The sequence below is a fragment of the Ammospiza nelsoni genome, chromosome 2, assembly GCF_027579445.1.
Source record: "Ammospiza nelsoni isolate bAmmNel1 chromosome 2, bAmmNel1.pri, whole genome shotgun sequence".
Classification (NCBI taxonomy): domain Eukaryota; kingdom Metazoa; phylum Chordata; class Aves; order Passeriformes; family Passerellidae; genus Ammospiza; species Ammospiza nelsoni.
This window is the reverse complement of record NC_080634.1, coordinates 42,433,061-42,460,071: the sequence shown is the minus strand read 5'-3', so window position 1 is coordinate 42,460,071 and position 27,011 is coordinate 42,433,061. Positions and strand designations below refer to the sequence as shown.

Sequence of the window (27,011 nt, the reverse complement as noted above, 5' to 3'; positions counted from 1 at the left end):
ATCTGCAAGAGGCTGATTTGTTGGAGGTGTAAACTGCAGTTCACATCTTTCCTTATTAGTTCTAAAGTGAATGAAACAGCAATTGGAGATAAACTAAATAAAACCTTGTGAGACCATATAAATTAAGGTTCATGGAGGGCTTGGGTCTACTGCTGACTGTTTCATTATTTTCTGTTTAGCAGATACATTTCTGGCAGCAGAACTGAGGACCACCTCCCAATGATTCAGTTCTGAGGAGCAATGAAGCTTCCTCCAGCATCCAGCTGGAAGCTTCCTCTGTCTCCATTCAGCAGCACCTAGCTAATTCCTTCCTGCATTATCAGGGACCACTAACCATGCTATGGCAATGTACCTGTGCATTTGCCCATTCCCTGGCTCCTCACGAAACTGAACCCACGACTCACACTTGGTTGGGGGATGGCTCAAACTACAGATAGTCCAGTAATGAAATTTATCCTCTTGCATTTCAACAGAATGAGTGTTGTACTTTTATTTTAAAGACATAATTCTCGAAAGAGGAGATTCAGTGACATGCACTGTTAATGGCTGGGTCAAACTGTGGTGGCCTCAGCAGGACATAGGGCTTGTCCCAGTCATCGCTTTTTGCCTCCAGCATGCTCTAGGTATCTGCATGCTGAACATACAGATCTTAATTGGCTTCTTTCTGGTGTCCCTTCTCCTATTCTACAGTAAGTCTCAGTGATAGAAGAGGTTTCGAGATCTTATTCTGATAGCCAGAAGAGCTGATCATGATATATGATACCTTTAATAACCTTACTAATTAGCCTATTCTTTCATAGGTTCATGTGCCAGTATAGATAACATGCTAAGAAAAGAAAAAAAGAGGCTTCATGTGCCGCTTTGTCATACTTATAGCCTGGACTTTCTCTTCAGCAACTATCCTCCAAATTTTCAAATAAATTTTTAATTTTCACTGAGAGAATTACCAAAGAAGTAGTCTTTAAAAGTTGCATCCATGATATACTCCCGTATTTTTTTATTTCTGTTGATTTCTGAAATTACCATGATAGGAGAATGAAGGATGTGTTTATGAAACTCACAATCACATTTTAGTTACTGTGCCTACAACCAGCAGCTGCCACTCTGGTATCGACTGAGGCTTTCACATTGCCAGAAGCCTGTTAAATATTAAAAGCTGGACTTCACACAAATTCTTTTCCTCCTGTGATGAGCTCCAGACTTGCCATTGTCCATTCAAAAATGGACAAAGTGCCCACAGTTTTCACATGCTCCACATGTACTGCAATAACTACAGTTCCTCTGCATGGCTCCTGTTGACGTGTAAATGCTGGCCTGAGCTATTCAGAGCTACTGGCTTATGCACAATCATTCAGAGAAATCCTTGATACGCATCACTGAAATTCATTGTTGCATGCAGAAGTGTGCATGGGTGTGAACATATGTGGGTCTGTGTAAATAAATCCCTTCCTGGCCCCTGTAGTGATGTAGTGACCCTGTAGCTGATGCTGTGAAGCAGGAAATCCAATTATACCTCACTTAGCACGCATAACTAAAAATATTATTATTATTGGTCATAAAATTATCCAGCCCTTTCAAAAATCAAATCCATGAACTATGTGACTGTACTCCTCAGGGTGACTTCACATTGTGTGAGGAAGTGCTTCCTTTAATTTGTTTTAACTCTGCCAACACTATTGCAGGCTGCAATTTGTTGTGGGAGAAGGTGGGGCTGAAGTGGCTAATTTTCCTTCTAAAATATCTGGGAATTTTTGTCTGGGAGCAAACTCCTTGAAGTGCGCAGAGCTTTCACGTACACTATATGGCATTTCCCAAGTCAAAACAAAGCAACATCTCCACCACCAACAATATCTGCTTTCCAAATGTGCACTAAAATGAAATGTCAACACTTTGATGAACAGCTTCTGTAGCAAAACAGCGTGTATGTGATCAAATGGCAGCAGACCACTGTTTACACGAAAAATGAGCATATTGGAATAAAATTACTCTGAACCGCAACATTCCATGCTATTAAAAAAAAAAAAAAAAGTCCATATTAGAGCCAATAGCAAGCCACATTATCTTTTAAAATCTTGAGCATACACAGATTCATCATATTGACAAATGAGGTAGACGAGGGTTGAGAAAGATCATCAGTATTTTCTGTGCTCTGAATTCCTCTCCTAAAACTTCAGTTCCAAGGGGAGCACTCACTCACAGAGCCACAGTGGACAGGCTGAAAACCATGGAGGTTTCAATGACAAGGCACCTGTGTTCAGTCCAGTGCTCTGGAGTATCTTCCTTCTCTAGCTGGAGGGATATTTTATCTCCACTAAAATAAATTCTTTCCCCCTATTCAGCACCTTGGTAATATGTGTCTTGACATGATTTACTTCAATTTTTCCATAAATATCCTCTGAACATTAACTTCTATAAATGTATTTCAGGATGCAGGTCCTTGAGGATGCCTGCACAAGCTTGTTTATTTGTATTTGGAGAGTAGAAAAAAATGTTGTATTTGTGAATTTCCCCATGCTGCTAGTAAACTAGACAAGCTTAATGGTGCAGTAAAAAACATATTAATCAAAACTTCAAGTTGTATTTTTACATATTGGTAGCAGAGGTTACAAATAAGGCAAAAAAAATCCCAGTTGAGCCTGAATGCTTGAAAACTGACTGTTTCCTGGTCACTCTCCCTTACTGAGGACAGTCATGTCTCAGAAATCACAGGTGACAATCACAACTCAAAATCTTTTGAATTTTACTTGCAATTCTGAAAAAAAATCCAACATTGCCTTTTCCTGTGCACTCATGTGTCGCAGACATTTCTCCACAGAAATCCTTTTCTTTCATATTTCTGTGTCTTCGGGAGCCAGAGGCCCCCGAAGAGAAGGTAAACAATTATTATCAGCTGCTGTGGAATGCAATAGGATTCACCTTGATTGGCTCATTTTCTATGTTTATAATTAAGGGCCAATCATCAGTGCAAGCCAGGGGACTGAGTCCCTGGATACAACTTTGTTGTGGATTCTTTTCTATCTATTCTCAGCTTAGCTAGCAGCTCTGCAAACCTCTCTCTATATTCTATTAGTATAGTAATAATGTATTATATATCATATATTAATAAATTCAGCCTTCTGATCAAGATACAAGATTCACCGTCTCTCTCTCACCAGCAGCGACCCACTCAGGCCGCTGTAATATCTGGTGACCCCTCGTGTCAGAGCAAAAATTAATCTGATAAGACCAGAGGAGCAAAATTGCTGCACTGGGTAAAAATCCTGTATGTGTAGCATTTGAGGGTTGCTTTGAAGTGACCTCAGAAAGTGGATTCAAGCCAGGAGCTGAAGAACCGAAGATCCTGATTTGGACAGAGTTCACAGCCAAGGCTGACCACAAAGAGAATCTTTCTTCTGGAAAACCATCAGGAAAGATGATGGAAAAGAGCAGCAGACCTGTGGAGCTGGCCAGAGCAAGCTGGACTCTTTCAAAAGGTACTGTTCACTTTTCTATCCCTGATGAACCAGCCCTTCGTAGCTTGTGGCTGTTTGTATGGCAGACCCATGCCTTGCCAGAAGAGATTCAATTCTCCCCTTCAGAGGAGAAAGAAATAGCCCTCTGGAAACATTGGTGCAGGGAAGACGGTTTCTTTTTGTCAAAAACAGATATCTATGACTTCTTTCGATGGGCAAAGCTTTTTGGGTTCTTTGCTGATGTCTTATATGCTTTAGATGCTTTTGTCTGGGAGTGCATGGACTCGATTATCCAGTGCGTCTACCTGGAGGGACGCGTGTTGCCTTCCATCTACCCAGCATTTATAAAGCTTTTCCCAGTCCTGAAGCGCAGAGCAGCTTGTTTTCAGTGGATATCTAACTGTTATGGCCAGGCTCCGTTTCCACCGCCCTTGGCAGAAGACCCGGTGGGGGACGACTTTGGGTTTTTTTCCCCCCCCTGCTTCGCGGCGGGGGGGGGCGAAACTTCGCGGCGCGAAGAAGTTTTTTTTACTCTTGCTCCGGAGCATGCTCAGATGGAGCCTCCTCCTTCCCCCCCTTCTCTCTCTCCGGGGGGATGGGAGCGGCCGCTCAAGCCAGCGCCGGCCTCTCAGACTCCGCCTTCAGAAACGGGGGCGGCACCGGTCTCCGAGGTTTCCTCCACGGCCCTGCTAGAGCCGTCACTCCAGGAGATCCCGTCTCCGCCTCTCCAGGAGGTCCCGCCCGCGGTGGCACCGGTTTCCCTGCCCCCGCAAGAGCCTGTGTCGGAGAAGGCCGAAGAGACAGCACTTCCGTCGATTGACCTGTTGCTAAGCAACGGCGACGCTTCGCCGCTCCTCCCAGCTCCGCTGGTGCCCGTGCCGTGCCCGCCGCCGTTTTCAGAGCCCAAGGACACAGCACCAGCGTGTTCCCGCGTGTCCCCGCCGCCTCCACAGCAGACCCCAGAGTCAGCAGCAGAAAACGGAGTTGAGCCCGCGGGACCCTCGGAGCAGCCCGCGGCGGATCCCACGCTCAGCGCGATTCCCTCCCCAGTTTCGGCTCCCTCCCCGATGCTTCCACCGGACGTCCCAGCAGTCGCTCCGGCAGGGGGTCTCTCCTTCCATGGAGCGGGGGCTGCCCGCCAGCTCACTGTTGTGGCAGTCCAGCTGCCTGTTTTTGAGATCAGCATTCTCGGCGGTTTGGGGGGTGGTTTTTCGGGGATTGTCCCATGGAGGCCGCCGCCTCTCTTGTGTCCTAGTGGCATGGGGGGGCAGGTGCATCCAGAGAGTTCTGCCTCTGATCCCCAGCCCGGAGGGGATGGGGATGAAGCCAGGGGGCGGATGAGAGACAAACCCGATGTATTGCAGAGGGAGAGGGCACAGTTGGAGGAGACCATAGCTGGTTTGCTGTGGGAAACAAACATTCCCAGACCCGAGATGAAGATTCTCGGGGCAGCTTCTATTTCCCTGCTGCTGGCATGCCTCAGTGGTTTAGGGGAAAGGAAGCGTCTCACTACCCGTGCTGCCATTGTGCTGGCAGCAAGGCTCATGCCCGTAGGAATGCAGAGCCTTCCTCATGGGTTTGGCCTGGGATGCTGGGCTCAGGAAATTCCTGGGCCGGGCCCGCTGCGAGGCCTCTTGATGTTTCTAGGGGTTCTGGTTTGTCCTACCGGTCCGGGTCCCCCTGTGTGAGCCAGTTTTGGGGTTCCTGGTCCAGTATGGGCCAGGGCCCCCAGGGCCTTTTCTTTCTCTGGCATTGCTTTGCTTGGCTGCTGCTCTTTTGCTTTTCGATCAAAAAAAAAAAAAAAAAAAAAAAAAAAAAAAAAAAAAAAAAAAAAAAATTAAATAAAAAAGATTGAAAATAGGCGGGCAGCAGCTCTGAAGTGCTGAAGCACTGAAGGGCCAGAAAAGGACATTCTAAAAATTGTTCAAATTGTTTCAAATTGTTTAAAATTGTGTTATGCTGTTTCAGGACCAAAAAGGACTCTCAGATGTCCAAAAGAAACAACTTCAGCTGATGGACTGTTCCTGAAACTCAGCTGCATGGACTTGAATTCTCTTTGCATTGTTTCTTGCAATTTTCTTATACTGTAGGATTGTTTTAGTGAATTATTAGTATTCTATATTTTATAGGTGAAGGAATTTCCTGTTCATTCCACATCAGCATTTTTCTTTTATTTTTATACAATTTAGAAAGGTGAGATGTCGCAGACATTTCTCCACAGAAATCCTTTTCTTTCATATTTCTGTGTCTTCGGGAGCCAGAGGCCCCCGAAGAGAAGGTAAACAATTATTATCAGCTGCTGTGGAATGCAATAGGATTCACCTTGATTGGCTCATTTTCTATGTTTATAATTAAGGGCCAATCATCAGTGCAAGCCAGGGGACTGAGTCCCTGGACACAACTTTGTTGTGGATTCTTTTCTATCTATTCTCAGCTTAGCTAGCAGCTCTGCAAACCTCTCTCTATATTCTATTAGTATAGTAATAATGTATTATATATCATATATTAATAAATTCAGCCTTCTGATCAAGATACAAGATTCACCGTCTCTCTCTCACCAGCAGCGACCCACTCAGGCCGCTGTAATACTCATGCATACATACATTTAAAATAACAGCTTGGGATGCAGAGGCATTGGGCTTGACCGTCTTTGGTAATTAAAGATCCCTTTCCACTCTCCTAGGTGCACATCTCACCTAGTACAGGCTCTCCAAAATACCCAAAAAATTTTAAACTGCTATTCAAAAAGATGTACACCTTATCTCCCATGAAAAGCTGTTACCATTTTTTTTCTTAGTCAGCCATGAACATTAAATATAATACAATAAATCTGCTTATTCTGAAAGCTCATGGATTTTATTACCTTGGCAACAAAGTGATCTGTTCTAACTGCTTCTTGCTGCCAGTTTTAGAGTTTTCTGTGCCACAGAACAAGCCATGAAGAGAGGATGAAAAGTTAACTGATTCCTTCCCTTATGCTTGCATCATCAGTTTCTACAGATGGAAAAATAGATATAGTGGGCGAATGAGGTCCTTGGTTGCTCAGAACCAGTTGTAGTTAATAGATGAGCTGGATTAAAAATAGGGCTTTTTTCTGTTTTATGACAATCACCAGCAAAATCTGTCAGGAATGGAATTTTATTTTTAATATATAAAAAGAACTTTTTTAATCTGGAAAAGAAAAACAGCATAAGAGAAAAAATATTTGAACAAAATAAAATGTTTATTTTTTCACATCCATACTTGGACTTTCATTGCCAAATAAGCACCCAAATGTGGTCATCAAAGATTACTACAAATGAATAAATAAAAAATAAAATCACTTCTTTTGGAAACTTCTTTAAGTCTCCCTTTTTCTTAAATGACTGTATTAATTTGTTGCTTCTTTCCAAAGGGGGAAAATAATGACAGTGATTCAGACAGCTAGTGCTTCAGTGCTGTTGTATTGGTGTCACTGGGAGATGAAATCTCCCACCCAGCACAAGGACGAGATGGAGCCAGTTTCCCACAGAGGCTGTAGCTAAAACCAATCAAAACCTCCTGCCATGTCAGAGCATACTTCCAGGAAATTCTCCTATGCAAGTGGAAAGGAACCTGCAGCACTGTCTTTAAATTGCTGAAGGCAGCATGCCCTACTGAAAAATATAACCAAAGCTCGATCTTACTCTAGAAAATAACCATACAGAAGTGGCACACCAGGGAGTCATATTAAACATTGTGCCGTGGGTTTTGTACCAAACACTACAGGTTAGCAAATATTTTTGTGTCTTTTCTGTCAATCCTGCAAATACAGTGTGAACTATGAAAAGCAGTTAAGGCTCTAAGTATGATGATGATTAACAAAAAGAGTTGGAGGGAAAACTCTTGTGAGTTACAGCTCAGAAGCCTCATCATGAGCTGCAGTAATAGAACTAATTTATCAAAGTGGGCATTAAGAAACTTGCAGATATTTTTTTGAGTTTAGACCAGGCAGAAATTAATATTATTTACTACCCTCACATGGCACTGGTTGCATCTTTATCTAGTGTCCCAAATAAAATGAATGGAGACCTGTTTTTCTGAATATTTTATGCCATTGAAAGGGAACTACATTTGACTGAATCAAAGAGATTGTTTAAAAAATGTATGATGAGTTTATCAGATATTCAATGTTTTTGTGATTTTTTATAATAGGAAATATAAAACCTGATAGAAAAGAGATATTGGAGTTTACAAGACATAATCTAAAAAAATAAGGACATTTTTAAGATTAAGGAACATGGTTTTGTATGTTTCTGATAGAAGTACAAATTGGCTATAATTATAATCCAAAAGTACTATCCCATGCCATGAAGTAAAAGATTAAGTGTAATTAGCATTCCTTTTCTCAAGGTACTTGTTCAGGGCTACACCTAAGATTGCTTCACTAAAATGCAGTCAAGGTTTGTTAAGTGTAGGCTTAGCTTAAGACTGTGCATGAAGTTTCCCAGAACATGTGTGCATTTCCCCAAGTCAAAGCTGCAATCACTACTGGTTTCAGCATGTTCCACACATAAGCTCTGACTGCTTTCCTGGCAGGGTCTGGGTCTCCTCTTCCCCAGAATAACAATATTTAGAAGAAAAAGCCAATAAATTTGACTAAGAGAGATTTTTTTTGTTGCCCTGAATTTACAGAGGAGTAAATCACTACCTGAGATTTAGATGTACATGAGACACTTTTCTCCTGTAAGACCTCAAATGCAGATGTAACTAATCAGTTAGTCATTGAGCTGCATTACGCACCTTTCTATCCTCTTGCCCTCCTCTCTGATTTCTTTTACCATTCCTTTTCTGACAGCTCCTACCTTTTCATACCCTGATTTTTAACATTCATTTTAACACATTATTTCTTGTAGCCCTTACTGGTCAGAAGCAGTTACAGGATCCTACCTTTTTTCTCACAGCTCAGCTTTCTTGCTTGAATTGTCAGGGTAACCAGGCACTTTTCAATAAATGATCGGTCACTCAGATCAAAATGCTAAATATTTAAAGGGACACCACATCATTGATAAAGTGAAACCTAAAGTGTTTGTTTGCTCTCTGCTAATTATTTTAGTTCAAGCAGGCAGACTCAACTGTCTACATTATTAATTAAACCTTTAAAAATGAGCTAAGGACAGGAAATGTTCTTGCTGTTAGCAGTGCTAAGATTAAGCAGCAGCTCACATCAGCTGTAACATGAAAACCTTTTTTCCAAACTGCACCAATATGAAGCTAAAAAAATCATATCAGTTCATATTTCTGAATGGTTTGGAGAGAAGATTAGTAAATGGGAAATCTCAGATGTTAACTATTTTTAGGAAGTAAAAGTAATGTTACTAGTTTACTGGTGTTTGTGGCTATCTTTGGCCTGGAGTAGCAAAGATTCATGTTCTCTAAAGTAACATGTTTAAACACTAAAGAGCTTGAAGGTTTTCTTAAAGGCAAATGGAAGGTTTCCTCAAAGGCCATACAATAGCAATATATAATATTCCTCATGCAACTTATACCAGTGATCTACTTCTCTACAGCTATATTTTTGCTATAGGAGAATTATCATTGGTTTTTCTGATCAGGAACACTGTAATGGGATGGAAGCCACAGCAAAAATTCACATTCATGCTGAAAAGAATTGTGTGAAAATACAATTAACATTATATGCTTTTATATAAATTTTATAGTTTCATTGCAGTACTTGAAGTAATGCAAGATCTCTCAGCTGGTATTTACCATGATGATCTGAAACTCCATTCCATTCTGTCAAAAGTTTCACACAGTGGTTGAGTGTTGATTTGCAGTTTAGGACTAGAAACACTCAAAATTCTCATTTTTGTTAGACACAAGGGGACAGATCCAAAGGGAATGGAAGAGTCTCGTTATAGCTTGTAAAGAGGTGGGATAGATATAAGCACACAGGTCTGTGAACTGAAACTTTTGAGAGCCGCAGAATATAAAGCCTACCACTCTGCTGTGTGGTCTCCACAGGATTCTGGAGCCTAATTATAGAGCTGTATGAAAAAGTTCTGCTTGTCAGCAGAACCGGCAGGAGGGGAAAAAATAATATTTTTGCACATTCACAGAAGAATAAAATATTTAGGCAGAAAATCATCATTTCTGCAGATGGACACTTACAGAACAAAAATGGGTAATTTTTGTGCAGCTCTGCTTGTCACTAGCATAGCCAGAATACATTTGGTAACAGATTTGAAATCCAACCTAGAATTCCTCAGTCACTGCCAGTGGCAAAATATGCTTCATAGAGTAGTACTGGTTGAGGGTTGCAGGAAAATTCAGGGTGGGGAAGCGGTCCTAAAATGAGCAGTCAGCATTCCACCAAATTTAGCATTGCTGCACTTGCTTATGCCAGCAGTGAATTTGTCTCTTGATGGTTTTGAGTCCTTCTGAGTAAAGGCTAGCCACAAAAGCCTGACGACAATCACAAGGCAAAATGTGAGTATCTGACCCTATTGAGGCAATGAGGAAAGAGATCTAGAAGAGGTATTAAAGAGATGCACAAATTGTTAATGAAAACAGCAGTAAGAAGCTGCTAGTGGCCAATAGATTTTAACTGCTTGCTTTCATAATATTTAAAAAGACACTCTTTAAATGCATGCTTTGAGTGAGAATATACTTATTAAAAACTACTCCATGCCCCCAACATTTCACACGAATAACTAAAGTATTTTTAGGAGAAATGTGACTTGACAGGCTGATAGGCACAATACATGATTCCCGATGGTGCTCAGGTGAGAGCTTCTGCCCAGTATATCAAAAAAACTCAGTAACTTAGAACAGCACTTTGTGTGTGTGCTGTGTGACCCTCCACAAAACTGACAGAGGGATTATCCATTTGCAGGTGCAGGTCTATAACATAAAAGGTGAATAATTTATGTGGACTTCTTCTTTCTTCCCCTCACTTAGCACCAAGCAAAGAAAAGGGGATCCATCACTGCATGGTTCTCACAACTTCTGCACTCCCTGGCCTGTGTTTGCAGCCACTCAGTGGAAAGCCTTGCTGTTCAACCCAACTGTAGTGACCTGTACTTTCAGCTTTGGATAAGTGTTTTTCTCTTATGCTTGTTAAATGCAGTGTGAATTTTATGTGGAAGTGTTTTTTCTTATTCCTTTTTTATTTCTTTTCCCTTGGCACCATCCAATTTGGCACTTCTTGGAGTGCTAGAGAGTGTCTTTAATGTATCTCAAGGCACAAGGACTCTGACTTTACTGCAATAACAGAATACATTTATTTGCTGCCTTTATAAGTGGCAATGGGAACTGATGAAGGATTGTGTTCTCAATACTTCCCTCATCTCCTTCTTTGTCTGACATTGGCAATAAAATACAAATTACAGAAAAGGCAAACCAAGAATACAAATTAAAAAATTAATTTCATGCCAGCCAACATATGGGAAAACCTCAGGTGATGAGGAAATCAAAGGAAAATGGCAATAAAACAGACTATGCTAAGAAGTAATAATTATAACTCAAGATGCAAATCCAATAATATCTTTATACACAGTAATTAATAAAGGAAAAATAGTAGAGAGTAATAAAAACTTCCTGTAATAGGACCTTCTGTTAATAATCTGACAAAGTGTCTGTCTTAAAAAATGAAGAGAATTCCTATATCTCTTAGTTTTCTTAAAATCTGTCCTATATTATAAAGTAAAACAACTCTGTGTTTAGTGTGCTTGATGCTGGAAGCTGATTCTGTTCTGTTTAAATTTTATTTCAAGTTAACAGTCGAAGTTTTTCACAGCCAATTCAAAGAAAGCCTCAATAGAAGGTAAACCTTTGGATTTGCTTTTCCGTTACATCATTACAATTCTAATAAACCCAGAAATAATAACAAAAAGTCCAAAATTACTGTCTTGCATATGGCTATTTACAGTCTGGTTTTTTCCACTGCAAAATATTCCAGATCTTATTATACCACCTACAGGTAGTTTTTAGATAAACTCTTGGGATCCCCTAAGCTTCTCAGTTACTCTACTGTAGATTTCAAAGTACAAGTGTGTCCATTATAGATTTTAGAGAAGTTTCTCATAACCCACACTGCTTTGCCTTTAAAGCAATCCTCAGGAAAAAAGTCTGCTATTTTTTTTTTTAATCTTAGATAATACATGAAACTAGCATGCCATTTTTGCTATAGACATTATCTTCAATAAACATTGCACGTGTTCAACTGGTTGTATTTTCTCATATGCCAGCTTTTCTTTGATGCTGAATGTGACATATGAAACTGCTAATCATTTTCTGTTGAGGCAAAATAACAAAAATCTGTGATAATTTTTTCTTTCTCTCACACATTATTCTCATTCACAAATCCTATAATCCTATATAATCATGCACATATTGTTTATAATTTCAACATATTTTTGTAAGCTTTGAAAGAAATCCTTGGCAAATTCCTTTACATTCCTTTACAATTAAAGTTGTGTTGCTTCAAAGGAACTATTTTGCAAAGATTGACAGAGAAAGAATCTTGATAGTAATTTATGGATACTTAATGACAACTTACAGAGATAACAGACATTAAGTAATGACCTTTCAAGTGTAGACTCTTTAGTGCTTCTATACACTTAATGCTTCCCAATTTTCTCAACCTGTATTTATTTTCTAGGGAAGAACTTTGGGTTTTGCATTATTTGAATCAATCAGTCTGTCTTGCTTCTAATTTGTAGAAAATATGCAAGAATTTAATCCAAATTCAACTGAATTGCTCTGCTTTGATGCTGCTTATTTTCTCCAGTTGTTGATTTATATGCCCCTTGTGCAAACGTCTTCCTCCTACCTGATGCCTTCAGTAATGTCTCAATTCGTTGCTGATGACATTCAAATTTCCTCCAGAGATGCCTTCTGAAGTCACAAACAGAGGATTATGCCCATCAGTGAATGACTCAGGCACAAAGTGATTGATAAGACAAATAAATACTTAGATCTTAGCAATCAGTCAGTTGTGATATGCAAAGGGGAAAACAAAACTGCAGACATTTCGGCTATATATCATGTTTTCTAAATTATCTTTATATTCCAATGGCCCTCTTAATAATTTATTCTCCCTGGTTGTCTGATCTGGAATATATTTTCAATTATGAGTCTTCACAAACGTGACAGTCTTCCTCAGTCTGAAGCTGTTTCAATGTCCAAGAAATATCTTCCAAAGTCCAAACAGAGGAAATACTACACAGCTGCTTTTGAGTTGAAAAGCTGTGCACACACACATCAGAGAGACTTTATGACATCAGAGAAGTCATGGTTTTATTCCCAGACTCCCTGAGCTGAGTTTTATGTAAGCAGCAACAATACATGACACTGCATATGTTAAAGAGGAATAAGAACATTTTGAGCATCTTGCACAGCATGAGACTGAGAAATCAGGACCTTGTATCACCTCAGATGTGCAAAAGTCAAAAGCCAAACAAAGAATAAGGTCGTAATACAAGAGTGAGTAAATTATTTATTTTATTTAATTCTTTTTTTTTTTTTTTTTGGAATGACAAAGGAAATAAAAATTTTTAATTAAGAGAACTTATCTATTAAAATAATGTCATGTGAAAGTCCATATGCTTGTTTTTAATAAGTTTTGATCTGCACGAGGTTTTGGTAACTTCAAGAATAAGTTAATTTAGAAAAGGGGTCTAAGAAGAACACATTTCAGCAGCAATGGATTGCTGCTACAGTTTTCATACAAATATTCAATGCTACATTTTGCAGCTGTTATATGTGATCATTGCACATGTCACAGTGTTGCAGAGAGCATCTTGGGCTTTTTTCCTTGGGTGGGAGGTGATCTTGAAGACATCTGTACGTGATCATGGTAGCACGGCTGTGAAACACAGAAGTCTTTCCTTAGCTAAAAGCTATTCAAAGGTCATACAGAACAGCAAAAAAAAGAAAAAAAAAAAAAAAAAAAAAAAAAAAGGAAGTCCTTGAGTTAAGCCATACGTTCTTTGATTCAGGGTACATTTTTTGCTTACAGCCCTCAGTGCAACACAATCTTGATTTATGATTATCATGCCTACTTGTCACAATGATGATAAGGTTTATAATGGAATAAAGGACCTTGATAATAAAAAACCATCTAGGTCAATCAGAGTTCAAATCTAAATAATATTTAGTATAGACTTGTGATGTGAATTAGATGGGTAAGGCAACTACATTTTAAAGTGACATCTACATTTTTTTTAAATATATGTAATACGTACCTACAAATTAAAGTAAAAAAGAAAAATCTAAAATTTATATATACATTTGTTAAACTATACATCAAAGTAACCTATACAGTAGGTAAAGAAATATACTTGGGAGGGGAGGGGGGGTTCGGTTTTTAAAGTGCCACTATACATACAAAGTTTAATATCATTAATTTGGTCCAGAAAGAGAGTTTTAGTACAATATACCAAGAAATGAATGCTTATAGGAAAGAAATTAGCAAGCATAGGAAAAACAAAAGTAATGGAATTTTAATTAATTCTATGTCCAGTACTTTAAAGGCATTTTTGTTCCAGCCATACTGAAATTCCTATATAGGAACAAGACAGTTCCTGAAGTTGTCAGTATTTTCTATTTCCTCCATTCTGTATAGCTTGCCCCCCATCCAAGGCATCACAAGAATAAATGTAAAGATAAATAATAATCATAATTACATTGCAGTAATATGAGCATCATGAAGTTGAATGGCTTCATCAGACCAACAGTGCTGAATATCACCAAGTGTTCCAGCCTGTCCAGGTTAGTTTCTTGGAGTGTCTATAAGACTTAGCTTTTGGAAAATGTTCTCTGTGAGAACCACCTCAGAAGAAGAGGTAAAGCATATACTGTGACTTTGTTGACTCATTTTGGTGTGGTTTTGTTCATTACACTTCAAGTCTATGCAGAAAACTGTGAATAACCAAGAGTAAATGGTATATAAAAGTCTATGGAGTAAGCTAAAGGGAGCAATGGGTCATCTTTCAGAACATATGATATATGTGCTCTTAAACAGTTAATAATTCATCACCTTTCCCAAAAGTAAATTTCTGTTAATATCCTTCCCATTTACCATTTCGTTTTGAGGGCACATTTGTGGGGAGAATGTTGCAGCAAACATTTTCTGAATATGTCTCTTCATGGCTGAGTAAGAATTACAACTTTTCAAGTTCAGTGCCTGAATATCTTCCCAAAATATTATTTTAAGGGTGTTATGCTTTTAGATCATCTTCTTCTGTTACTATGGCCAAACAATCTTCATTTACTTGCTCATCTGTGCAGCCACTACTCTTGGTTGAAGGTATAGGAGGGTGGTTACTACCTATAGCAGGAATGTCACAGCCACAGGGCAACAGCCATCATGTACTCAATCAAGACTATAAGCCCAACAAAAATAAAATGGGATCTGTGAATTCTTGCAAATTGATGCTATTTGCTAAGGGAAGACACCCAAAAGACTGGTCTAATACTATGCCTACATCAATTACAAAGTAGTATATTTAGCCTTGATCAAAATGATTCAAAGGCTAGGAGTCTCCAAAAATATAGTAACTCTTTAACTATTAAAAACTGAACAATTTTCACTCAGAAGGAGGCTGAAGCCAAAGTCTCTGTATGTTGAGTGAAAAGTTGTCATTCCTTACCCCTCTCTGGAACTGCAGTGAACTACCTGCAAAGTTTGTCTGCTTTTAGTTTCAAAAGCTGAAGGTTCTCCAAAGACAGCATCATGTTTTAACATGATTTACAAGAAAACCTTTAAGAGCATGTTTGAAAAGGAAATTCCCAAGAGAGCTTTCTGATGGATGGAAAGAGTTAGATGTATTTTCTATTTCTAGGTGTGGGAATGGAGAAGAGTTATCAATTTTTCCCAAGACTGACGTGTAAGTTCGGTCCTGAAGGAGATGTAAGGAGGTGAGCTATGGTGGTGTAACTAGTACATGACAGCATGCATCATTCTGATGTAACCTCATGGCTCTGTAAGCTTGAGAGTTAGGTTGAGTGGATGACTACACAGAATAAGTATGAACATGTTGTGATCAGGAACATCAGCTGTAGCATGGATAGAAATTTTAATGTTTTATTACAGTCACAACATAGAGAATCTGACGTAGTATTTCCTTATTACATATCCACTTGCACCATCTTCAAATTGATTTGTTGCCTTTATGAAATACAGTGAGAAATCATCCTGAACTTCCTTTTAGAAACCAGCACATGAGCAAAGATCAAATTTTCTTATGGTTCACACACTTAGAGATATTTTCATAAATCAGCCAAGAAATTAATTATAAAAACAAACAGATTACATTTCCTTCCACTAACTAGAAAATGTTACTGTTGCTGCTATTCCAGCTTGCTAAGACACAGAATCATTGCTTTTCAATATATATGTGTGTGTATAAACACATCTTTACATACATACACACACATTGTGAGGTCTTCAAATCTTTAAGAAAAATAAGAACATATTTATCTTATAAGGTTTTAACAATTTCATAATTTGCAAACCCATTTCCTAATAGAGCGTTTTTGATCAAAATCACTCAGGAGATAAGAATCTGTAGGGACCCCATCACTTCCAGAAAGAGTACTTTTCCCTTGTAAAGCACTAAAAAGTTGGTAATCCAGGGTGTAACAGACCCTGAAAAAGCATCACAGAAGCCATGCACAGAAGGAAGAAAATATACTGTGAAGCACCTACCAGTATAGTATTTGCAACTAAATGTCTATTTCACATTGATTCTCAGGGCATTAAGAATGCACTATAAACTGTGGTGCATTTTATTTAGCATTTTAGAGCACAACAAATTGTTCAAATGATTGAAGTTGTTCTGAAAATGAGAGAAAGTGCAATGCAGAATCTTTAGCAGGAGTATAAGGAGGGAGCAGACCAACAGTGGCAAATTTTGCAGTACATTTGTACGAACTAGAATCTGTGTTGCAGGCTACAAGCAGAAAGACAAAATCAGTCAGAAGAACTATTGTTTTCTCAATGCCACTGAACCAATCACCTCAGATAGCTCAATACCTTTGTATGTACATTCTTAACATACAGATTTCTATTATGTCTTTTGCAAAGACTTGCATTAATTATTTAAAATAAATATTTCTATCATTAACCTAATCAGAAAATTTCCAGTGTGTTGAATTGTTCAGTGGAACATTTTTTTCTATATTTCTAGAAAATCAGATTAAGCCTTTTTGAACATACCAGATTTACAAGAAACAGGAAAGAAACCTGGATCTCAGACTGTCATTTAAAGCATCATGCTTTTAACCTCCTCTTTCCATACAGAGCTCTTTACCTTTACTGACACCCTCTGGTCCCTATGCCTAAGTCAGGTTTGAATTCATTCCAGCACTCCTTCAAAAATTTACTCTCCAAATCAATATTTTGTGGAGCACAGATCTAGACATTTTCTGAAACTCCCATAAATCATATCACTGGTTCCCCAATAGTTCACCATGTCAGCAACTTATTTAGGGGACTCAAGCAAATTTGCCAGTCACGACCTTCCTGTATTGAATCTGTGCTAGCAGTCCTCCAAGATATGCATTTCTTAAAGTTGCCCTTTATTATTTTCTAACAGCAGAGCTCTTAATCGCACTTTTATCTTAGCTGCTATGATATTTTTCCTCAAGATCTCTTCTCAAAGTTACTTTCTTTCAAATTGTCAAGTGGAACTCAGCCAGTGAGATGTTTTTATTTTCTGTTTTCATTTTTAGTACATCTGCCCTTGTTATAAAATGAAATCAAGATCCCTTCTCCCGATATTTTTACCTAGAATTCAAAATATGACCTTCAGCTTTCCATTGACCAAAAAAACTAAAACCTACACTTTTAAGCTCCCAACTATCCCTAGCTATCTTCCCACTTTCATGTCATGCTCTGCAAGTTTTGACTTCTTTTGCATGGGCATTTGCTTTGTAAGTGTATGAAACAGAAGTGCTGCATGTTCAATAGTCCACTTATAAAACTACTTCGCTGTTATCCCCTTCAAGAGTGCTTAACACTTCACGCTCCCTAATACATTTGTTGTCTTCTGAAACTTTATCTTCTTAACCACATCTTTTAAATATTCCCATAGTGTATCAACAGTAAATCTCTGCTGAAGGCCACTGTACATATAACACTCCTCAGTTACAATAGTTCACATCTCAGTTTTCTGTCTTCCTTTCAGCATACCTCAAACTAGTAAACAAGAGTTTGTATTTTCCCTCACAACAAGATAGACAAGGGGTTTGAGGGAGAAGGTTGGGGTTTTTCTTGTTTTCTTTTAGCTTTACTTGAAACTTTGTAGGTAAGTGTTATAGTAACTGAAGTCAATTTATAAAATATATTTGTAGAAATTCTACTAGAGCATTGGGTAGCTTTTTTAAGCAATGGTCCAGTTATTGCTAATTCTTTCAATAACTCCGGTAATAATATTAATCAGAATGAACCAAACTTGTGCTATTGATTCTCATAAAGTACTTCTGAAGGAGTGGTATTACAACTCAGCAAGAATTAAAGGCAGTTTTATTAATTGGAAAATTTCATTCAAATTTTAATTATCAGGAATCCCCCCATAGCTTTTGGATAATAGTGAATCTATAATTTATTTATAGTTTCAAACTTCAGGATCTCATCAACAGCTCACTGAAGTCTAGGGAAATGCTGGAACACCTCAAAAAAAAAACCCTGGAACAAGTTCCTTCATTTAAGAAACCAAAACCAACTAAAATTGTGTCATTCCAAGGAAGCATTACTTTTTAAACAAAACAAAACAAAAAAAAAAAAAAAAAAAAAACAAAAAAAAAAAAAAACTTTGAAAAAACTTTAAGCTGCATTTCTGAAATATTGCAACACAGAAAAAGTAAGTCCTAAGTACTGACATTACATTATCTTGTCTAACTTCTGTTGCAGGAAGTTTCTGAGCTTAAAAGATGTGCAATTGAAAATCTGAAGAAGTACATATACAGTCATGGAATTTTTTTTTTAATTTAAAAATCTTAAAAAGACAGTTTCATGCTCTATGTCACAATAACTCTCAGTTAATCTTCTAGCCAGTTCACAGACATTCCACATAGTCTTATTAACTGCCCTCACATCAGAGACAAAAAATCGGTGCATCTTTATGTAATTCCATCTCCTCTGCCTGTCAGCAAAGGAGAAGAGTCCTGGAGCTGCACTTTTCTAATTCCAGAGATAGCTGTTTATCCCAAAGCCAAGTATCATTCAAAACTCCAAAACAGCACAACTTTCAGTGCATTGCTATAAACTCAATATGCTGGGTTACTTCCTGATTCAACCTCAAGCATTAGCATGATAGCTCTCCCAAATATAAAAAATTAGCACATTTGCATAGGCATTCCTTCTCTGGAGTATGTATTTGTACTAAAAGCCTCTCATCTCTCTTCACAACTCATTCACTGCAGTAGTTTGCTCCCCAGTTAAACGACAGGAAGCATATAGCAGATCATAGTAATCTCTGCTTCAACTTTTCTGCTCAATTATGACAATTTCAATGTAAGATTCAAAACAAAAAAGCAAAACACATAAACCTGCAGCCCAAAAACGGGATCTCTCACCGTTGCCGGCTTCACAGTAGACTGCTCACAGAGACGCTGCGATAGATATTACAACAAATAATCTGCACACACTCCAAAGTCTAACCAGGGAAATCAGTGCCTGGCTGGAGGAACTGCAGAGACACTTACCGCTGCTGTGGCACCGTCTCTCTCGCCCTGACTCTCAGTCTCTCTCTCCCATCCTCCTGACAGCCTCAAATATAGCAGTCCCTTATGTTGCTGAGCCTGGGGGAGCAGAGGATTGCAGAGTTGGGTTTTTTCCCTTTTTTTTCTCTCTTTTTTTTTAAACCATCCAGAGGTAGTTCTCCAGACCCGACCGCTTCTCCGCCTCGGCTCGCTCAGTGATGGAGAGCCGCAGGTGAAGGCATCCGCGCCGCGGCTCCCGCGAGCCCCTCCCGGCCCCGCCGTGCCCCCTCCCGGCGGGGGGACCGAGGCGCCTCCCCCGGCTGCTCCCGGGGGGCGGCGGAGGCTCTGCCCGCCCCTGCCTGCACGCGTGCGGATGTATAGATGATGTGGACGCGCGTTTATGCGAGTGCCATCTCACACCGCCGCCCGCCGCTCGCCCCTACCCCTAAGCGCGCAAGGACCCCCCCCTCCTCCCGCTCTCCTCCTCCTCCTCCTGCTCCTCTTCACCTTCCTCCCCGATTCTCCTCTTCACTCCTCTGCCCGGAGCGTGAAGGCGAGAGGGCAAGTTGGCGAGCGCTGTCCTCTGATCTCCTGCTCCTCCTCTAACCCAAGACACCAGCCTCTTCCATCCACCACTTTCTGACCCCATCCTCTCCTCCCTCCTTCTCATTCCCTTCCCCATCCTCCTTCCAGGTGGATTGATTTTTATGATTTTTTTCTTTCTTTCTTTTATTTTTTTTTTTAAGCGTTTTACTCCTCTCCAGCGGTTATGACCCTCCCTACCCCCGCGCTCTGCAGCCGGAGCCGGGAGCTCGGGAGCCGCGGCTGCTGCCCTCACCGCACCGCACCGCAGCGCAGCGCATCGCAGCGCATCGCAGCGCACCCTCTCCTCCTTTACACCGCGGCTGCTCCGGCTGGAGGCACACCCGGGGCCGCCAGCGCTCGGCCGGCACCCAGACCGCCGCGGCTCCGGCAGCCGCTTGCTTCTCTCGCTGCTCGCTTCCCCGCCATCCCCCCGTTCCGGCTGCATCCCCGCCCGCAGCCGGCAGCGCTCTGCCCGCCCGCCCGGCCCGGCCCCGCCGAGCGCCCCCGCCCGCCCCGCGCAGCCCCGGGCACGGCTGCCGGCGCCGCCACATCGGCCTCCGGGCGGGTCCTCCTCGCATCCACCCGCACATCCAGCGCGTTCCCACTGTTCTGCCTCTCCCTAATGGCTGTCCTCAGCATCCAGGCTGATTCTAATCCTTCCTTCCTTTTTTTTTTCTTTTCTTTTTTTTTTTTTTTTTTTTTTTTTTTGTGTTTTTTTCCCCCTGTGGCAATGGCAACTTGTGCTATAAAATTTAATGCTTTTCTGGCCTTCTGTTCTTTTCTTTCATTGCCTTTTCCCCCCCTTTGCCTTCCACAAGTAGTTAGGACTCTTTTTTAACTTACGCGTTATCTGAGTAATTATTGTATAATTCCTATTCTCTGAGAATTTTCTCTGCTTCAGTGATTCCATTTCAATGGTTTATGCTTTCTGAACCTCTGTGGTCTACAAATATCTGTGTGAGTGCATGTATGTGTTTGCATTTTTCTTTACTAACTTTTCTTTATATTTATTTTTTTTCTATCCCAGGTAGTTTCTGGCCAATTTTCAAAAACAGACCCTTTTGTGCTTTAGATTCAGGAGAACAAAGATTTTGGATTAATTCTGGAATTTGCTGGGGGTTCCTACACAACTCTGATCTCAAATTGGCAATACTAATATGAGTTTTTCTCTGTGTCTTTTGCTTGTCTCTTATATTGAAGCCTCTAGCAAGATAAGATACCAGTGATGAGTAACACAAAAGTTTTATACACTTTTGTGGTCCTGTATAATATATGGAAGTCTATCAGAGGATTTACAGCTCAACATCATGTTCAGTGAATTCTGTGCACTACTGTCAGTGAGGATGAATTGAAAAAAAACCCTCACTTTCAGTTCTTTTTTTTATTATTCTAAGATTGAAAATTTCTGGTCCTTCATCACCATCTCCCACTGTCTTAACTATCACAGTGGTAGAGAGAGAATGCATCCATCATTAGGAATGGACTTTGTCTGGAAACACTATTTCATACAAACACAGAAGACAATTGTCTCCACAACTGTGGATGGGTCTCCAGACATATTTCTGTTGAGCAAGTAATGTTGCAACTTGACATATCAAAGCTTCCCTGACTGACTCAATTCACAGAAAATTATCATCTGGTCATTATTTCCAGTGTTACTAGGTTACAAGACAGCATTTAATCAGAAGCCAGGAATAGTGACTGCATTAATTCTGATCTTATGAATAACTTATGAGGCTCCATTTCTCAATATTTTCAAAGTAAATGTTGAAGCCAGAAGTATTTTTGCCTTTTTTTTTTTGATGCATACTGTATCTATTTATGATGATAGTGAGGAATTACTTGTGAGGAGGTGATTTTCACTGGTTACTTTTTTACAGATAGAGAAGAAATTAAAAGCAATGCAGTTGTTTTGTTTTGTTTGTTTTTTTAAGTCATAAAGACTTGATTTTATGGTCCTTATCATCCTTTATGAAGTTTATAGGGTTACTTTGAAAAACTACTTTACGGCCCCCATGCCATACACATTGGGCTACACACTAACTCAAACTTCTTGTCAAAGTACATCTTTCTTATGAATGGCAACTTTTAATGTTTGCTTCTTTTTTTTCAACTTCACATCAGCAATATTTTTGCAAAGAGGTATTTGTATCTTTTCCTTTAATATAATCAGGAATTAAATGGATTTGTATGAGTACCAGTTTTATCTTTCTTTGGAAGGAAAGTGGCGCACAGATTTTAAACAGGTTAAAGTTTCATTGGATTGTGTGTATCCTTTGCAAGGTCAGTTCCTGCTCTACTTCACCGCAATCTACTCACAAGATTGTGAGATGTTTTATGCCGTGTATGTTCAGTGCTCAGTGCATGGACAGTGAGTTATGATCCGCATAAATAGTACTTTGTTACAGTACTGTTATTGCAATGCACTTTAAGTCAACCTAGCTGCATTTAGCATATCTGGTCTGACTATCTGTCAATTAACACCTTAATCTCGCTATCTTGGTGTCTGCAGTGGACAAGCAAACAGTGGGTGCAGCACATCTGCAGTCTGAGTCATTTATGAGCTCTTTTCTCATTTGTTTTGTACTTCTTTTCATTGAATCTCTTCTTTTAAACAGAACACATTATCTTTTTCTTTCCCACATGGGAACTGCTCCACTATCTGAGCTGTACCATTACTATTGGGATATTTCACGGTACTTTCTTGACCAGTTGCAGAATGTAAGGAGTAGGGAGTGAATTTTGAAGAAGAGAATTAGCTGCACAAATTTCTCCCCCTCATTTGGGTCTGCAACAGCACTGGAGGTGTATATTTAGAGATAATGAAGGCTTCTCTTGCTCTTCCCCTTCCATTTATGAGAAGCTCTTTCAGGCACCTGGAGGACAGTATTTGAAAATAGTTTTTGAAAGGTGTACGTTGGCCCTCTTTTGGTATGCAGCTGTATAATTTTAGTGGCAACCACTATATTTTGTCCTCCCCTAGAACATCTGGATAGACTCCTCATGGCTTTATAATTAGAGTTATAAGAAAATTTTCTAGGGGGATAAGCAGAATTGTGTGTAAATTTGACGCATAATTCTTCAGGCCTTCGGCAAATGGCAGAAGATTCAGAGCCTATCATGAAAGCTTTCAGTTATAGCAGATAATTAACAAACTGGAGACGTTAGCAATGGAAAGAAGTTGCTGCATAAAATTAAAAATAAAACCCCAAGCTCTGGGGACTTAAGCCTCTTAAATTTTCAGAAGTGCAAACAGATGACATCTGGTCCAACATAAAGACTGGGATAAAGTTAACCTATTTGAAAAAGTTTTGAAGCAGCAGAATGAAACATGTTTTGTACCACAGCTTTATAGCATGACACAATGGTCGTTTTGATTTTATAAGAGAAACCTGTAAATTGAATGTTTGTTTCATTGAGCAATGGCCTGAGAGGATGACAGAACTGCACTGCAGTTGGTCCAACACCTTAAGGATGACGAGGGCATTCTGTTACTTGGTGAACAGCACCATTGTAAATTTCCCCTGCTGCCTGGTAGAAGAGAAAATGATCTGGGTCCAATACATTTTGATACGTCCAGGTATGGGCAGTATGTTGCTACTGAAATAGTGGTCATCAAAGAGCCAAATAGCAATGCTGTGGTATTAAATTATTGACAGGAGGGGACAGACTGAGGGCTCCTTTGTTTCTGCAGAAGCCACAAACTCTGGAAGAGACATAGGGAAGTGACAAGTGTGGGTCTTAACCCTATATCAGACTTGTTCATACACTGATGCTCCACTGAGTGGTACTGGTTTTGTGAGGAACTGATTCAAAATGAAAGCAAAGGAACAGGTTCTTAAAAATCAATCTCCTGGCTACTGCCAGAAGCAAGGATGAACTGATCATCAGAGGGGATTCCTCTTTTCTGTGCATGCTTTGTGCAAGTGCAGTACAGTTTTGCATTTCCAGAGTCAGAATACAGATGAGAAGGGATTTGCAGATTCCTATTTTCTCCTGGCTTTCCTAACCTTATGAGGGACATGCCTAGGTAAGCTGTTACAAAATACAATGCATTGCTTTTGATGCAGTGATACAGCTACTAGTTAATATGCTGAGAAAAGCAAAACCATAATTTTCCTCATTCCTTCCAGCTTGATCTTCAACATATGCACAGGAAGGTTCCAGTGTCCCCTGGAGACTGATTTTACCTTCTGCAAAGATGGAGCAAAGTTCTTACTGCACATGGGAGCAGAATGCACAGAAGAGTAAAGAGTGGAGAAAGAACAGATCTGTTTACCACTGTAGCTATCCCCTGGTAACATGAGCTGTTGTGATAGGGAACTAGCTGGGGGGTGTGCTGATCCATAATACTTAAAGCAGAGGAAAGACAAGGGAAATGAGATGTTCTCTGAGCACCACAGAATTTTAAAAAATAACAACCCATAATTAAAGCTGAATATTCCAGCAGCGAGGAAAACTCAATAGCAACAAAGATAAAACCCCCTATCTCTCTAACCCATATCTCCAAAGAGCCATGAGCACAAAGGATGAAAAAACTGCCCTCTACTGAATTACAGAATGGTCAGAGTCCATGACTGCTGAATGCAGAACAGGACTAGATACTAAATTTAATATCCTAACTTCTATTTCAATACCTAAATATAAATGGCCTGATTTTTTTTTTTCAAGGATGTTGAACAGTTCCAGATTCCTCTGATTTATGTTGCTACTTAGAGAAAAAAAAGAATTTTTTGTTTAAGTATCTAACAATAGGACACAGAATTCTGACCTTACAGACCAGAGGTTTGCAGCCTACTTTGTAAAATAATTGGATGCCATTGTGCCTTCCTAAGATGGATAGAGCTGCAAAAGAAAATATTTATTCTGAGTTTTCCTACTAATGAAGAAAATGAGGAGCAGAATTCCCATGGCCCTGTGTGCAGTAGCAAAAATTTGGGTTTTTTTCTCTCCCTCCCACCCTAAGTTCAATGGAAATACACTAGAAGAGAGACTTAATGTGGGAAGCATCCTTGTCATTGCAAACCTTCTTTGGAGTATAGTGCAGTTATAACTACACTAGTAGTGAATTAAGCTTTTCATTATTTTTAAATGAACCTTCAGTCCTCAGTGATTTTTTTTGTTTCCAGATGTAATGGAAATCTAGAATTTGTGACATAGACAACTTATGTATCCAACAGTATATGACATTATCTTCTATTTCAGAAGATTTGTAACCCTGTGAAAGAAGTACTAGGAAGAATAAAAGTTCCTGTCATTTTCAGACCTTCATTGCTTCCTGGACAGTCACTCAAGCATTTCAGAGTGACACAAGGGAAAAGAGGAAATGTGGATTGTTACACAATGTACAAAACCATACAATAAATAATTTAATGCATAAGTAAAGCTGAATAACCCTATCCCCAAGAAACCTGAGTGACACTATTATCAAGTCTTTATTTGGTGAAGCATGTAAAACTGAATTTGTGAACTCATCTGAAAATAAAAACCAAACATACCAAACAAGCCTTTTTACAAACAAAAACAGAAAACGGGCAGGAGAGAAGTAAAACTTTGGAAATCACGTCCTTGATTCTGTGAAAATCTCAGATTAGAGTGTTAGTGTCAGTGTCCCAGAAGGGCTGACAATTCTACTTTGCTGTGTTTCTCATAGAAGAAAGGATTTGACCAGGAATGTCTGAAATTGAGAGTTTCTGTTAGCTGTGATTAAAATGGCACAAATCATCATTCCCCAGTTTCCTTGTTACCCTACCTGCAACGCCCTTTACTCCCCCCCACCCCCACCACAAGAGGATTAGATTCATCATTTGACTTTGATTTTGATGGTTTATCTTTTATATGACAGTTTACTGGCAATAGTGTATCTGGAGTGTCCTATATGAAAATAATACAAAAGAAAGCTTGAATTATTTCTTCAAGTAATTCCTTCAAGTACGTCTGGAATAGCCTGCTTGACTCCTTTATTAATATGCTGAGTACCTGATAAATCTAGGTATGTGAAGATGGCATTAACTTAATAAAATAAATTGATCTCATCTAATAACAAATTTTATTGGTGGTGACTTGGCAGGTGAAAGCACAAATGAAGATGACTTTGAAACCTTTAAATGTTTTCTGAACAAAGTGCAATTACTCAGTGATCTTTTATCTTAGGAACAAAATACTAAAGAAATTTAACTAAGGTTATAACATGTAATTAATAACATACATATATACAGGTTTTAGTGTAACCTACAGAACATTAATTACAGCACTTATTTCACAGCTGTTCTAGGAAAGCTCAAATAAAATGTGTCTACAATTAAAATTGAATATATACTGAGTTCATTAACTTAACAGCTGCACCAATAACCAATACCAAGGAACACAGCCTACTTTGTTAATGTCTTGATACCATCTGCAACATTCAAAACTATTGGGTTTTACAGCAGATGATGTCTTACTAGTATTGTGATCACAGCTATCACAATATGCTTACACATGCTACTAAAGTGAATTGATCTGTTTCAAGGGAATTTCAAGGGTTATGAGCTGAGCTGCACGACAATTTCCTAAACACAATTGTGGTGGCTAGAAAGTCAAAACCAGAGGCTCTTGGTGGCTTCTTCCCAATTCTTATGTCCTCAAGCATTAATTTCACTTGTGTCCAAACAAGCAAAATTCAACTTTATAGCAAAAATAAGGGGACTGAATTAATATAGGAAACTTTTATGCTATCACTTACTTTTCAATGTTTTGACATAAAAATTTTGTCATTTTAACCCATATTTCAAAGTGTAACTTCCAGCTTTAAAAAGAAAAAAGTAAACCCACATGCACAAAAAAGAGAAACCAAACAACAACAAAATCCAAAAAACCCCAAAATGCCCCAGAAATCCCATCATATAGAGAATCATACAGACATTAAAGAAAATGTACTAGATTTTTAAATCTGCTACACAAACTATTTTAACACAGGCAATAATAGGTGACAGCAGGCATAAAATTGTACCCCAGAAAGGTGTAATTCCATTTAACATGTACAGCAGTTGATATCAGCATCTGGTTCTCCTCCAGGCCTTGGTTTGGTATGTGAACTTAAGCCATTCTATTTGCTTCTTTGAATATTGACTAGCAGTAGTTTTACTAGTATTAAAGTCTGTCGCTGCAATGTTTAAGTTATATCCTTACACATTTGAGAACTCTCTGTCTCTATCATTCTTTCAAATTTTCAGTACAAATTCTACTTTACCATTATTATCTCCCTGCCTCGCTTCCTCATTTTGTTCTTTCATACTTTTCTTGTCTTTTGCTCACAATTTATGACTT

At 39.2% G+C, this 27,011-nt stretch overlaps 1 protein-coding gene across 1 annotated transcript in view; it reads right to left on the bottom strand.

Moving 5' to 3' along the window:
- Positions 1–19,748, bottom strand: part of CNTN5 (contactin 5) — a 616,731-nt gene extending 596,983 nt beyond the window's left edge. Inside the window, exons 1-2 of the mRNA XM_059466383.1 lie at positions 19,626–19,748; positions 19,122–19,217 (exon numbers count right to left, since the gene is read on the bottom strand). The gene's annotated coding sequence lies outside the window, so the exon portion shown is untranslated. The remainder of the gene's footprint in view (positions 1–19,121; positions 19,218–19,625) is intronic.
- Positions 19,749–27,011: the final 7,263 nt, after the last annotated feature.